Genomic DNA, 12855 nt, shown 5'->3' with positions numbered 1-12855 from the left:
ATTTGAACACATATTGTAAGTCATTTATAATTCTTAAGTAAAAACTATTAGTGCAAAACCTGTTCCACAAATAAAATACCAATCAATTTGATTTTTTGAGGTTAAAACTGAGAGGAATGCTTAGTTTTTTCCCTCTGCTATAGATTGAATACTTGTGTGCCCCCAAAATCCATGTGTTGAAATCCTAAGCCCTAAGATGATAGTAGTAGGAGGTAGGGGCCTTTGGTAGGTGATGAGGTCATGAGGGTGAAGACCTCATGAATGGCATTAGTGCCCTTATGAAAGAGACCCAAGAAAGTGCCCTTACCCCTTCCACCATCTGAGGTTATAATGAAAAGACAGCTGCCTAATGAGAAAGCTGGTCCTCACCAGATGTCCAAATCTGTTAGTGTCTTGATCTTGGACTTTCCAGCCTTCATAACTGTGAGAAATAAACAGCTTGTTGTTTATAAGCCACCTAGTTTATGGTATTTTGTTATAGCAGGCTGAACAGACTAAGAAACCCCCTTTTTGATTGTGTTACAAATTTAGGCTTTAGCTTTTGTATTGCGATGGCTTATGAACTTGCCTAGAGTGTAATGCGAACCATTTTAATCTCAAATAGTTCTTCCTGGGCAACTGAAATAGGAGGAAAGAAGTGGTAAGGACTAGAAAAAAATAGCATGGGAGTTAGATGTGTTGCTTACTTGCTAAGAATAGTTCATTGTTAGCCAATGTAAGTCAGACAATACAAATGACAGATGTTAGAGGAGAAGAAGTGTTGACTAGATTAAATAGATCAGGCTTTTGCTAAATTCCCTGGGTGGAGGTGGTGTGGTACTATTACTAATAACAGCTAACTCTTCTACATACTATGTGCCAGGCACTATTCCAAGTAGTTTATATATGTAACTCATTTAAACATCACAAATGTTCAAGGAATTAGATGCTATTGTCATCTCCATTTTATAGATAAATGAAATTGAGTCAGAGAGAGAGGTTTGGTAACTTACCCAAGGTTACGCAGCTAATAAGAGGGCTAGCCCAGATTTGAAATAAGCTTGGGTACATGCTCTTAACCCTCTGACTGGTAGGAGTATGTTATATTAAAATATTATAAGATATTGGGACCAAATTTGTTTTAAAATAGGCCTGAGGAAAATGAAAAACAGATTTGCTAATTATTGTGATCTTGGAAAACTGTATATCTTATTTGTGCCTCACCTTCTTCATCTTTACAATGGAGCAAGTAATAGTTCCTTGCCTTAGGGTTACTTTGAGTAAATAAGTTAGTGCATGTAATGTGCTTAGAACTATGGCTGGGATATAGTAGACATTCAAATGTGAACTGCTCTTGCTACAATTGGACATATTCTAATTAAGAAGTCAATCATTTAGGGAAAGCTGGGGAGGACAAAAGAAAGGGGCTAATTAAGCTGTATATGTTTTGTATACTCCCTGTGATCTCAAGTCCAAAAATGACTACTGTTGATCTTTCATCCATTTGCATTGATGGGTCTTGACACATCAGTAGCTGTCAAATAATTGCTGGCTTGATACAACTTCTGAGATTCAGTACTAAAGGGACTGACATTGAGGTTCCCTATGTTTTTGCCTGTCATTCTGTAAGAAGGAAGTGATTCAGTGGGTGGAACACTGTCATTTCTTTGAAAGATGAGAAAAAAGATAATTGGAAGGCAGAATTGAGAGGCTAATGTGTACATAGGGAGAGTGACTCAAAAGCTGATTTCCTTTTCAAAATGTGAAGAAACCCATGGGGCCTAAGCATTCTGTATTGTGAACAAGTATAGAAAAAAATTAGTTGTTAAATGAAGAATATTTATATTCATTTATTCTTTTGTCCTTCTCAACTTTGCACCTAATTATGGTAGTATTTTCCCCCCATTTAAGGCTGAAGTTTTTAAAAACTGAGGGAATGTTAAACTTAGAAATTCTAACTTAATACTGACTTTTTTTTTTTAATGAAAAAGCAAAATTGTAGTACCAGGAAACAGTATTTCTTTCTTAGTAGGTAAACCAAAGTCAATTTGTCAATAGTTAATTCTGTCTTTGCTCAAATGGGTGAAAAATCTGACGTTGATTATGTCAGACTTTCTTTTTAAACTGAAACAGGATGGACTGGCTAAAAATGCCAGTAGCTAGTCAAAATATTAGACATTAATCCATGTGTAATACCAAAGACAGACCTAGCAATAACCTGAGTTGAGATTTCTCGTATATTCCTTTTCATATAAAAGAAACTCATCCAGTAAAATTATAATAAGACTTTTTGCATCTCTTCCCCTTGTTCAGCATGCCCAATTCCATTGGCCACCTTTTAGGTTTTCGATGACCATTCACAGCCTTGTTTGTGTGCACTATTTCTTCTGCCTGAAAAGCCTTTCTCCCCAGTTATCACATGGGTAGCTCTTTGTCATTCTTCTGACCTTGGTTTAAATATCACTTTTCAGAGAGATGTTCTCTGACTACTCTATCTAAAGTGCTCAGTTAATGCTAGCTGTTATTATTTATTAAATTAGTGTCCTATATTGTTCTGTGTCTCCGCAGTCTGTTTCCTTCATAGCATTTACCACATTTTTTTTTTTTTTTAATCTTTGGCTGCATTGGGTCTTCGTTGCTGTGTGCAGGCTTTCTCTAGTTGTGGCGAGCAGGGGCTACTCTTCGTTGTGGTGTGCAGGCTTCTCATTGCGGTGGCTTCTCTTGTTGCGGAGCGCGGGCTCTAGGCACGCGGGCTTCAGTAGTTGTGGCTTGCGGGCTCTAGAGCGCAGGCTCAGTAGTTATGGCACACGGGCTTAGTTGCTCCGCGGCATGTGGGATCTTCCCAGACCAGGGCTCGAACCCGTGTCCCCTGCATTGGCAGGCGGATTCTTAACCACTGCGCCACCAGGGAAGTCCCACATTTATCACATTTTGTGATTTTTTTCTTTGCTTATTGTCTGTCTCCACAACTTGATTTTAAGTTCCATGAGGACAAGAACCTTATCTCTTGTTCACGACTATATTTCCATCACCTAGCAGATAGCCTTATACATGGTAGGTGCGTAGGAGGTGCTTAATATATATTTGCTGAAAGAATGAATCACTAGTATATCCCAATATTTGTGGAGCAAATAGAAGTAGAAGCAGATGATTAGCAATCATTGATTGTTTTAGTGTCACCACCTGAAATTCTCTCACTTTAGGAATTTGTTTGCATTATTGACTGTTAGGCTATTATCACAACTTTATACCTAATTTAAAAAAACAGATTTAAGATACATTTGCCCATAACTTACCTTAAAAGAAGGTTATATTTAACCAACAAGGACCTACTGTATAGCACAGGGAACTCTGCTCAGTATTATGTGACAACCTAAATGGGAAAAGAAGTTGAAAAAGAATAGATACATGTATATGTATAATTGAATCACTTTGCTGTACACCTGAAACTATCACAACATTGTTAGTAAATTATAATGTAAAATAAGAAGTTAAAAAAAGGTTATATTTTAAAATTGATTAAATTGAAATAAAATGCTGTAAAATAAGAAGTAGGGAAAAAAAAAAAAAAAAAGAAGTAGGCAAAAGCTGTTTGGTATAGGTGGTCCCCAGTTTATATACATCTACTTAACAAATGATCCACACACAGACATCTGCTGGTAGCTCTCCGCTCTCCAACCACCATGCTGAATTTGTTCCTGTTACTATTTCTTTGAAAGAAAGAGAGATTAAATTTGTTGGATAACTTCAGATTTCTGAGTATAAGTAGGATAAAGACTCAAAGGATTTAGAGTTTAGATTTGGGGCTCATTCTGTCACTTACAGGTTCTGTGACTTGGGTCAACTTCCAAGCCTGTTTTCTCATCTGTAAATTGTACTGGGCTCAAAGTGTTGCTTCTGAGTTTCAGGTAAGATAATGTGTCAAAGAACTTTATATAAGGTGTGAAATGCTATATATGTTGACTGGTTTGCCCTATGGACAGGATCATCTGTACAGATGAGCAAAGGGCCAGGTGCTCCCAAGTGTATTTTAGGTGGGTTCATTCTGTCTAAAATTATCCATTCACACAGTGCCTGGTTTTTACTGTTTTTAAAGTTTCCCCTTGTTATTCTGATTGAAATTACACCAACAAGGGATCCATTTAGATTAATAAATGTATATTTAATTATACTTGTTTCAGGATTATTGAAATAATAGGCATATTTTGTTATAAAGTTAGCTCAAATTTCAGCATGCTAAAAAGGAAGAGTTAAGACCCTAAGGCTTTAGGGTCAAACTTAGAAATTCTAACTTCAGCACTTATCAGCCAAATGACCTTGAACAAATTACATAACCTGTCAGAACTTCAGTTCTTTTTGTTCTAATAACATCAACCTTAAGGATTGTGGGAAAGACGAACTGAGAACCTATGGTTCAGCACCTAGCTTGTGCCTGGCACGGGATAGAGATTGGTGAGTGTTTTATTTCCAAGGATACACAACTTGGATCAGCTGCACTGAGGAAATGAATGTTTCAGTGCTCTGTTGTGAAAGTTAATCATAAAAGGCATAAGAGATCAATAGGCCCTTATTGTTTGTCACTCTGAACCTTGTATTCTGGAATATACAACTAGAGGAACTCGAAACAAGTACTGAACTACACATCTGTAACGTGCATGCAAGGGGAGAGGGAAAGTAGGTAATTGGAGCACACCAACTATTTCTGGGCGATCATACACCATTAAGAGCATTTAGAGCAGCGTTAAGGCAAAGAGATTCGGGTGGGGGTGGACACTAGAAGGAGGTTGATGGAAATTATTAGAATGGTCAGATGGTGCCCCAAATTGCTTTTTTCTTTATTTTAGAATATAAGCTAGGATTGATTTCAGTGCTTGGAGCATGGCCCTTCTGCTTCTGTGACCCAGAATTTACACTTGTTCCATGATGCTGTAAGAAATGGGCTAATATTATAGGTTAAGAAACCTTTGGTAGGCTAGTCTGGGAATCTAGTCATAACTTAACTATTTATAATTGTTATTTATTTATTTATTATTTATAAATAATATTTATTCAAAGTATGACTATTATTTGAACTTTAAAACTTATCCTTTTTGAGAGCACAACTAGTTTATAGTTAGGCATTAACATTTTAAATTAATATGAAGTTCCCATTTTTTATTTTCCCACTTATTAAACTTATATATTCTGAATGGAATTAAAATTTGATAACAATAGCTAAAATCGGGCCATTTATATTGATAAAACTTTACCCTGACATCTAGAGAATTCTTTTACATTTTTTAACCAAATCAGCCATTTTCTTTTGTGAAGACATATCATGGTTTGTTGCATTATCCAGTGGGTCACTTCTACTTAAATTCATAATAGTAGGAGAACGTATAAATTTAGCATTCAGTATTGGCAAATTGCTTTTTTTAAAAACGTTTTGATCTTTTTTTTTTTTTGGCTGCGCTGTGCGGCTTGCGGGATCTTAGCTCCCGGGATTGAACCTGAGCCCTCGGCAGTGAAAATGTGGACTCCTAACCACTGGACTGCTAGGGAATTCCAAGGTTTTGATCTTAAAAATAACTTTAAGTTAAAGCTCTATATCATATTTGGTATACTTCCCAAATTTTTTTTGACATACAAAATAATTTTTGATATACAAACAAATTTTTTGGCATACAAAAGAGTTGGCCATAGGATTTCTTTAAACTTCCGTACATTGCTTGCTCTATTTCAAACCCACAAGAAAAGTTGGAATCATACAGTTAACATCCAAATACTTTTCATGGATTGTGAACATCTTACCACTTTTGTTTTATCTCTCTTGAGTGGGAGGTCAGTAGATAGGTAAGTGGTTAGACAGACAGACATAGGGGCTTTTTTGTTTTGTTTTGTTTTTTGTTTCTATAAATTGAGAGTAAGTGGCAGACATCATGACACTTCAACCCTGTGTACTTCAGTATGGAACTGGCTGGTAACAGCGTGTGAAAGCTGATTGTGTACATTTCTTCCCAGCTCTGCATCAAGTTGGTTGCTTGAAATCAACAATGGTACCAGCATTTACACCATGGAAATTGGCAGTGCTACAAACCAGGGCTTTGTTTTTTTTTCTTGGCAGAACTAGTTGTTAAACATTTACCATCATACCACTGTGTGTCTCCTAAAAATAAAAACATTCTCCTACATACCTGCAATACAGTTATCCCACCCAAGAAATCTATTAGCACAATGCTAATATCTAATATACTGTTTATATTCATATTTCTCTAGTTGTCCTGGTATTGTCTATAGTCAACTGCCTTTTAAGGAAGTAAGTTGCTTTCTGTTACAGAAAAGGAGTTAGACCCTGATGTTTGAACAACATTTAGAAAGCTTTTGGAGTACACCATAAGAATATGTAAAGGTACAAGTAAATAAAATGATTGGCTTCTGGAAAAAAAAATTAGGTCATGTAAATAGGACAGTTAATTAGGATTTTAGCAGATTTTTCCTTATTTTATTTAGCTTTTTAAAAATTACCTGGACTAAGTAGATCTAAGAGGAAAATGAGTATTGGTGAAATTCTAAGACTTTTTCAATTGAAAAAGAATTATATTTAAAATTTTTTTTGCATTGGGAAGAATTCCATTTTTAATCCTGAAGCTTCATGCTACCCATCTGGCCTCATTTTTTGGTACTCTTCTAAGGTTCCCTGTACTCTAGGCACATCGATCTTGCTGTTCTTCAGTCACCACAAGCACATTGGCACCATGGCGACTTGGCATTCATTTGCTGTTCCCTTTTGGAATATAAGTCTCATGACTGTCTTTTACTTCATTTGACTTTCTGCTCAGTTGTCACCTCCTCAAAGAAGCCTTCCTAGATCATCCTATCAAAAGAGTACACTTCTTTTATTGTCTGTTGACTCTGCATTACTCTTCATAGTCCTTATCACTACTGACCTGCTGTTCTATGTTTATTTATTTGCTTTTTTTGTTTTTCTCCCAATAGGAGCGTAAACTTCATGAGGGCAGGGACTTAGTGGCGTTTGTCCACTGCTGTGTTCCCCCATGCATGAACTGGTGCCTGGCATTTAGTAGCTGCTCAATAAATATTTGTCATTGAATGAATGCTTGCATGCATTTTAATATCTTTGTGGTGCAGCATAAAACTTATTACTGGAAAACTTTTTGCATTATTTTTCTGTGATTTGTTAGTTTTATAACTGTAAGAATTAATTCTACAGTGTCCATTTTTGTTTCTAAATGGGAATATTTATTCCCACTTCTCAAGGTTATTGGAAGGATCAAATGAGATAACTACAAACAAACACACAAACAAACATAATACAAGATACTCATAACTGAATACAGTAAATGGTAAAAGTAATGTCTACTATCAGAGTTCGTAGGGAATGGTTAATTTCAGCTGGTATGATTAATTTCAGGGCAAAGCCTGTCTTTTGGCAGAGACAGCAGCTGTATTGAGCCTTAAAAGACAGTATGATTTGGATAGATGGAAATTTTACAGAGATTAAGAGGGGGAAGATTGGAAGAGAGGACATGAGCAATAAAGATGTTTGAGGGCTAGCAGGTAGACTAATGTGAATTGGAAGGGTTACTTAAGAATGAGGGGATTCGGGTTTTGAATGTCAAGCTAAGGACTTTGAGCTTCATTCATTCGATAGTGGGGCACCATTAATTACTGTTTCATATGATTAAGAGAACTTTTTGGAAGAATAATTCGGCAGTACATTTATATAATTTCATTGTAAACCAGAACAGAGATATTATTGAATGTCTGACAGTCTTAAATTCAGTTTTTTAGCCCTCAAAATTACATTATTACCTGGTATTATAAAAATTACCTGACACTCCTCTCTACTGTTGGCTGTTTTCTTCTCTACATGTTTTTCCCTTCACCACCATTCGTTGTAATATATGAGGGATTAGTATGTATTGCCTTTTATGAAAATTCTTGGGAATATTAAGATGGCACACAATACTGATAATACCATGGCTATTGTTTTATGATATTCTTTGGTCAGAGTAGTAAACTGCACAGTTTATTTTAAAGTAGCTGTGTGTTAGAACAAATAAAGGGGAGAAGAACAGGATGAAGTTGGAGATTCCTTCTCTCATTCCAGACAATTGCTGGCAGAAACTTAATGAACTCTGTAGGATTAGAAGCGCTTGTACCTCCCAACTGCATGTGAGCATTAAGAGTAAGGAGATTCCCCACAACACTGATAAGCTTTTCTAGCTGTGTTAAGGAGAGAACGAACATATATCTTCTCCACTACCCAACCAAATAAACACTTTTCACACCAAAGCTTCAAGAAAAAAATTTTGGTCATAAGAGGGGTTTATTCAGCAGTGTATTGTGGTAGAAAGAGCACAGCAGGAAATCTTATTTTCCATCATTCATAACTCCTTTCTTAAAAATTGTTTCTCTGGGCATGTGTGTTCTTAAGTTGGTATACTTGCTCTTCAGAAGTTGGAATAAGGAACATACCAATGCCTTTGAGGAAGTATCCTCAAATCTTGGTAATTATTCTGTTGGTTGAATGCTAGTCCTGGAGACATGTTTCTGTAGTCCAGCATATAACAACCCTGGCCTGTGCTGTTTCTTGTAGCTTATGTTGCAGAGTTCAGGTATCTGCCAGGGGACTCTGAATGACTAACAATGAAAAAAAAAATCATCAGGTTACATCGTGGTACAGATTAAATTCCATTATGAAGAGCTCAGGACATGAAAATGCTTTTGTTATTCTGGAATTACTCTCAAAGTTATGCTATTGCTAGACATCAGATTTGGAAAGGTCCTTAGAGAGTGTGAGTCTCTTTCATTTTTACAGTTGAGAAAACATAAGACCCCCCAAAAAAGAAGTAACCTGTCTAACTATAAAAGTAAAACTTAAATTACCTGCTAGCCAGTTGAGTATTTTTCTGTATTATATTACCTCTAGCAAGAGCACAGTTGCCTCTAGGTTCTGGCATCAGAAATGACATCATGATCATCCAGCCTTACTCAAGGAACTTGAAAGGAACAAAGGCTAGGTGATTATATTTTAACATTCTTCTCAAGTAATATATACATACTTTTAAAAGAAAGTCAAATGGTAATACATAGACTCAAAGTGAAATAAATATTTAATCCTTGAAACTGGGTTGCTAAAAAGAGAAAGGAATATAAAGAAATTAGACATAACGCCTAAAATTTAAAAGTCAAGAAATAGTGTAAGCTTATTATTAAGAATTATAGAGGAAATCCATCTTTAGTTTTGTCATGTGAAAAGCAGGGCTAGTAATAGTACCTAAATAAAGGACTGTCATAGTAGTTAAATGAAGTAATCCATGTAAAGTGCTTAGAATAGTATTTGATTCTGAAGAAATATTCAATAAATGTTACCTATTATTGTTAATACATTAACATTTCTTCAACAAGTAAGGTAAGTACATGTTCTAAGTGCTCTGAAGGAAATATACAAAGGTTAAGAGGGTGACAACTTAGGGCAGGGAGAAGACCCCTTTGGTTGGGATGATTAGCTAAGGCCTCTCTGAAAAAGTGAGGTAAGAACAAGGAGCTAGCTGTGTAACGAGTGAGGAGAAGAACATTGCAGGCCAAGGGAGTAGTATGTGCAAAGGTCCTGAATTTAGAAAGAGCCTGGCATGCTTTAGGAAATGAAAGAAGACTAGGACACATACCACAATTTGGGCTTCCTTCACTAGAGTATTTGTTCTCCAAGGGCAGCACAGCATCTGACTTCTTCCCTCACACCTGTTATGGTGCTTGGCTCAGAGCTGGCATTTATTAGATGTTTGAGAAAACATTTAAGTGCCTATTGTGTGCTTAATCACTGTCAGTGCTTTGTGGGTGAAGACCTGATCTTTCTTTCCCTTCCCTTCAGACAAGAAGGCTAGGACGTAGTGAGTTGCATATGGTAACTTTTTTTTTTTTAAGGACATTTGAAAAACCTGATGCACAGTTGTAAAGTATTTCAGATATCATAAAATATCATAAATTTTATATTTTGACTCAGATCAGTGAGTTTCATGGAATAAAAAATTTACATTAAAAAATTAAGTTAACCATTTTATATATCTTTTTTTTTTTAACCATTTTATGTATCTATTTTAACCATGAAATTCACATTTTCTTGGGGGATGGGATGGATTAAATGCTACCTGGGATGGTCCTCGTTTTATGCCTGTTGCGCTTGTGTTCAATCCTATTTCACAGTTGTCTCCTTTCACTCTAAATGTGTCATTGTTTTGGACAAAGAATTTTATGTTCACCCTAGTTATTAGCCATTCTGTTGTCCTGCTAGTGCACTCAAATCTTGTCTTCCATTAACTTGTATTTTATTCTGTATTTAGCTAGCTTAAATATAACTCAAGGCAGACAATTTGCCCCAGCTGTGTTCTGTAGGATATTGCATCTAATATTTTATAATTTATGTGGACTCTTATACTAAATCAAGGGATTGACAACACGGAATGTTTGCTTTGATTTGGTACAAAACACCTGGACTTTGTTTCAGAAATTCTTGATTTCTAAAATGTTTCTACCAAAATGCACATATTTTAGCAAAAAAAAATTTTTATTCAAAGTCATCTGAATTCTTATGAACAGTGCCTTCTGTAATAAACTTTAAATTAGTGAATTACATAGTATAGGGATAAAATGACTTATCATTTTTAGAATTTACTGTTAAATATGATAAAACTTTGGACAGTTAGATTCCTTTCCCTCTCTTCTCCTGAAACAAATATTCATTGAGCACCTGCTATGTGCCTGGCACATATGTGGTGGAAATACAATCATGAGCAAGAACTAACATGATCTTTGCCCTATGGAACCTGTAGTCAAATGTAGTCTTTCCTGACTTTTTTTCCCTGAGTCAACAGACAAATCAGGACTGGAGGTTACCCTGTGCTGTTTTGGAAGAGGCGCAGGTGGGGAGTAGGGGAACTGGCCCAGAGGAAGAGAGTATCAGATGGCCTGCACAGACTTGTAGAACTTTGACGTTCCACTACCCTTTTCTATTTGTGGTTGTCTCAAATATTTTTGGTTTGAATATAGGGTATGTATGTATGTATTGGTTGTTCTGTTTTATTTCGTTTTTGAGAATAAGGAATGGAAATTTATTCTCAGTAAGTGCAGGTTTCAATTGAGGTGCTTAGTTCATGAGGCCTTGTTGATTTTCCCCTCTAGGCGATGCAACTAAAACCTTCCTGGTCTAAAAGGTTAGAAACTATTAAGGTATGCAAAGTATAAGTACTTTGCACTGGCTTGCTGGGTAAAATAATTGTGTAAACTGAAATTGTATTGAAAATGGAAAGCTTTGACAGGTTGACTGTAGCATTTGTGTGAAGAAAAAGAAAACTCTCCCTCTACACAAAAAAGTGTATTTAGTAGTTACAGAATTCATACATTCTGGTGGTAAATCTCTAGCAGCTACTTCTTTCTCAAACTAGGTGAAACTTAGTATCAGCCTTTAATATAGGCTTCCAAAGTCCATGTTGGTTGAATGTGATAAGGAAGAACCAAACACCTATTTGGGAAAATTAAGGGGGTGGTGGTAACTGAGAGGCAGTATCAAACGGAGCAGTAGGTTAAACATTTTTTTGACTGCCCGCAAAGACAGCTGAAGTTGCTGCCCTATAACAACATTCCCTCCTCCTAAGCAAAACTCATTACTCAATCTTCCTCATGCAATGGTGGCTCATATTTTCTTTTTCCTGTTTCATTTAAAAAGAAAATGATAGTCCCAGCCCCTTAAATTGATTTCACATTTAGTCCTACAGATTGTTTTAGCATTTAAAAGAACTAGGAAGACCTGGGTTAAAATTCTGGTTTTGTCACCTGCTCTATGTAAGTTTGATCAAATTACCTAACTTCTCTGAGCTTCAGTTTCCTCATTGGTTAAAATTGAGATAATAATAGTATTCACTTTATAGGTTTGTTGTAATGACATAACCTGAGTAAAGTGGTTGTATCAGGCACTTAATAAACACATAATCAATGGCTATTTTTATTCTCTCCAGAGTTTGTTAGCTTAGGAAATTGGGAGTGATAATAATGGTGAATCCTAATCAGAGGAAAATTAATTCAGTTTTAGATACATTAGAGTTTGCAGTGATACAGGTAGCCAGAAGAGTTCAGTTACATCATTTGGAAACAAGACTATATGAAATAGTCTGAAATTAGCAAAATTTTTTAAAATGCAAGTAAATTATTAAAACTTTGAGGGCTTAGCAATTGAGTTAAAGCTACATGAGGTTGTCTTAATTCCACATAACTAATTTACTTTACTAGATTTTTGTTAACATTCTCCAAAATTTAAAATGCAGAATCTGTCATTTGTATGACTATTGGCATAATTAGTAGAGGTAATGACATTACCAGTGATGGCTAGTTGTGGGGGAAAAAACAAAAACAAAAAAAACCCAGGACTTGGAATTAAACCTGGGTTAGGTGATTCTGTCTCTTCATTCTTATTTCACAAAGTTGTGATCATCTAAGGGACAAGTAAATGTAAGATACATTATCTCCATGGAAATACTTTTACTAAAATATCATTTTATCAGAATAAAAAATCCTCGATTGGTTCTAGATTTTTAAGACTGAATCAAACGTACCATTCTTTTTTTTTTTTTTTTTTAATTTTTTTAATGCTATTCTTGTCTGCTTACATTCTTTTTATTTATGTATGTATGTATGTATGTATGGCTTTGTTGGGTCTTCGTTTCTGTGCGAGGGCTTTCTCTAGTTGTGGCAAGCGGGGGCCACTCTTCATCGCGGTGCGCGGGCCTCTCACTATCGCGGCCCCTCTCGTTGCCAAGCACAGGCTCCAGACGCGCAGGCTCAGTAGTTGTGGCTTACGGGCCCAGTTGCTCCGCGGCATGT

At 36.0% G+C, this 12855-nt stretch overlaps 1 protein-coding gene across 4 annotated transcripts in view; it reads left to right on the top strand.

Moving 5' to 3' along the window:
* The window catches only part of ATOSA (atos homolog A), an 86566-nt gene that overhangs the window by 6157 nt on the left and 67554 nt on the right, over positions 1-12855 (top strand). The gene's annotated exons all lie outside the window — the stretch shown is intronic.

This window comes from Balaenoptera borealis, assembly GCF_965194805.1.
Source record: "Balaenoptera borealis genome assembly, chromosome: 3".
Taxonomy (NCBI): domain Eukaryota; kingdom Metazoa; phylum Chordata; class Mammalia; order Artiodactyla; family Balaenopteridae; genus Balaenoptera; species Balaenoptera borealis.
The sequence above is the reverse complement of the archived record's forward strand: the minus strand, read 5'-3'. Positions and strand labels throughout refer to the sequence as shown.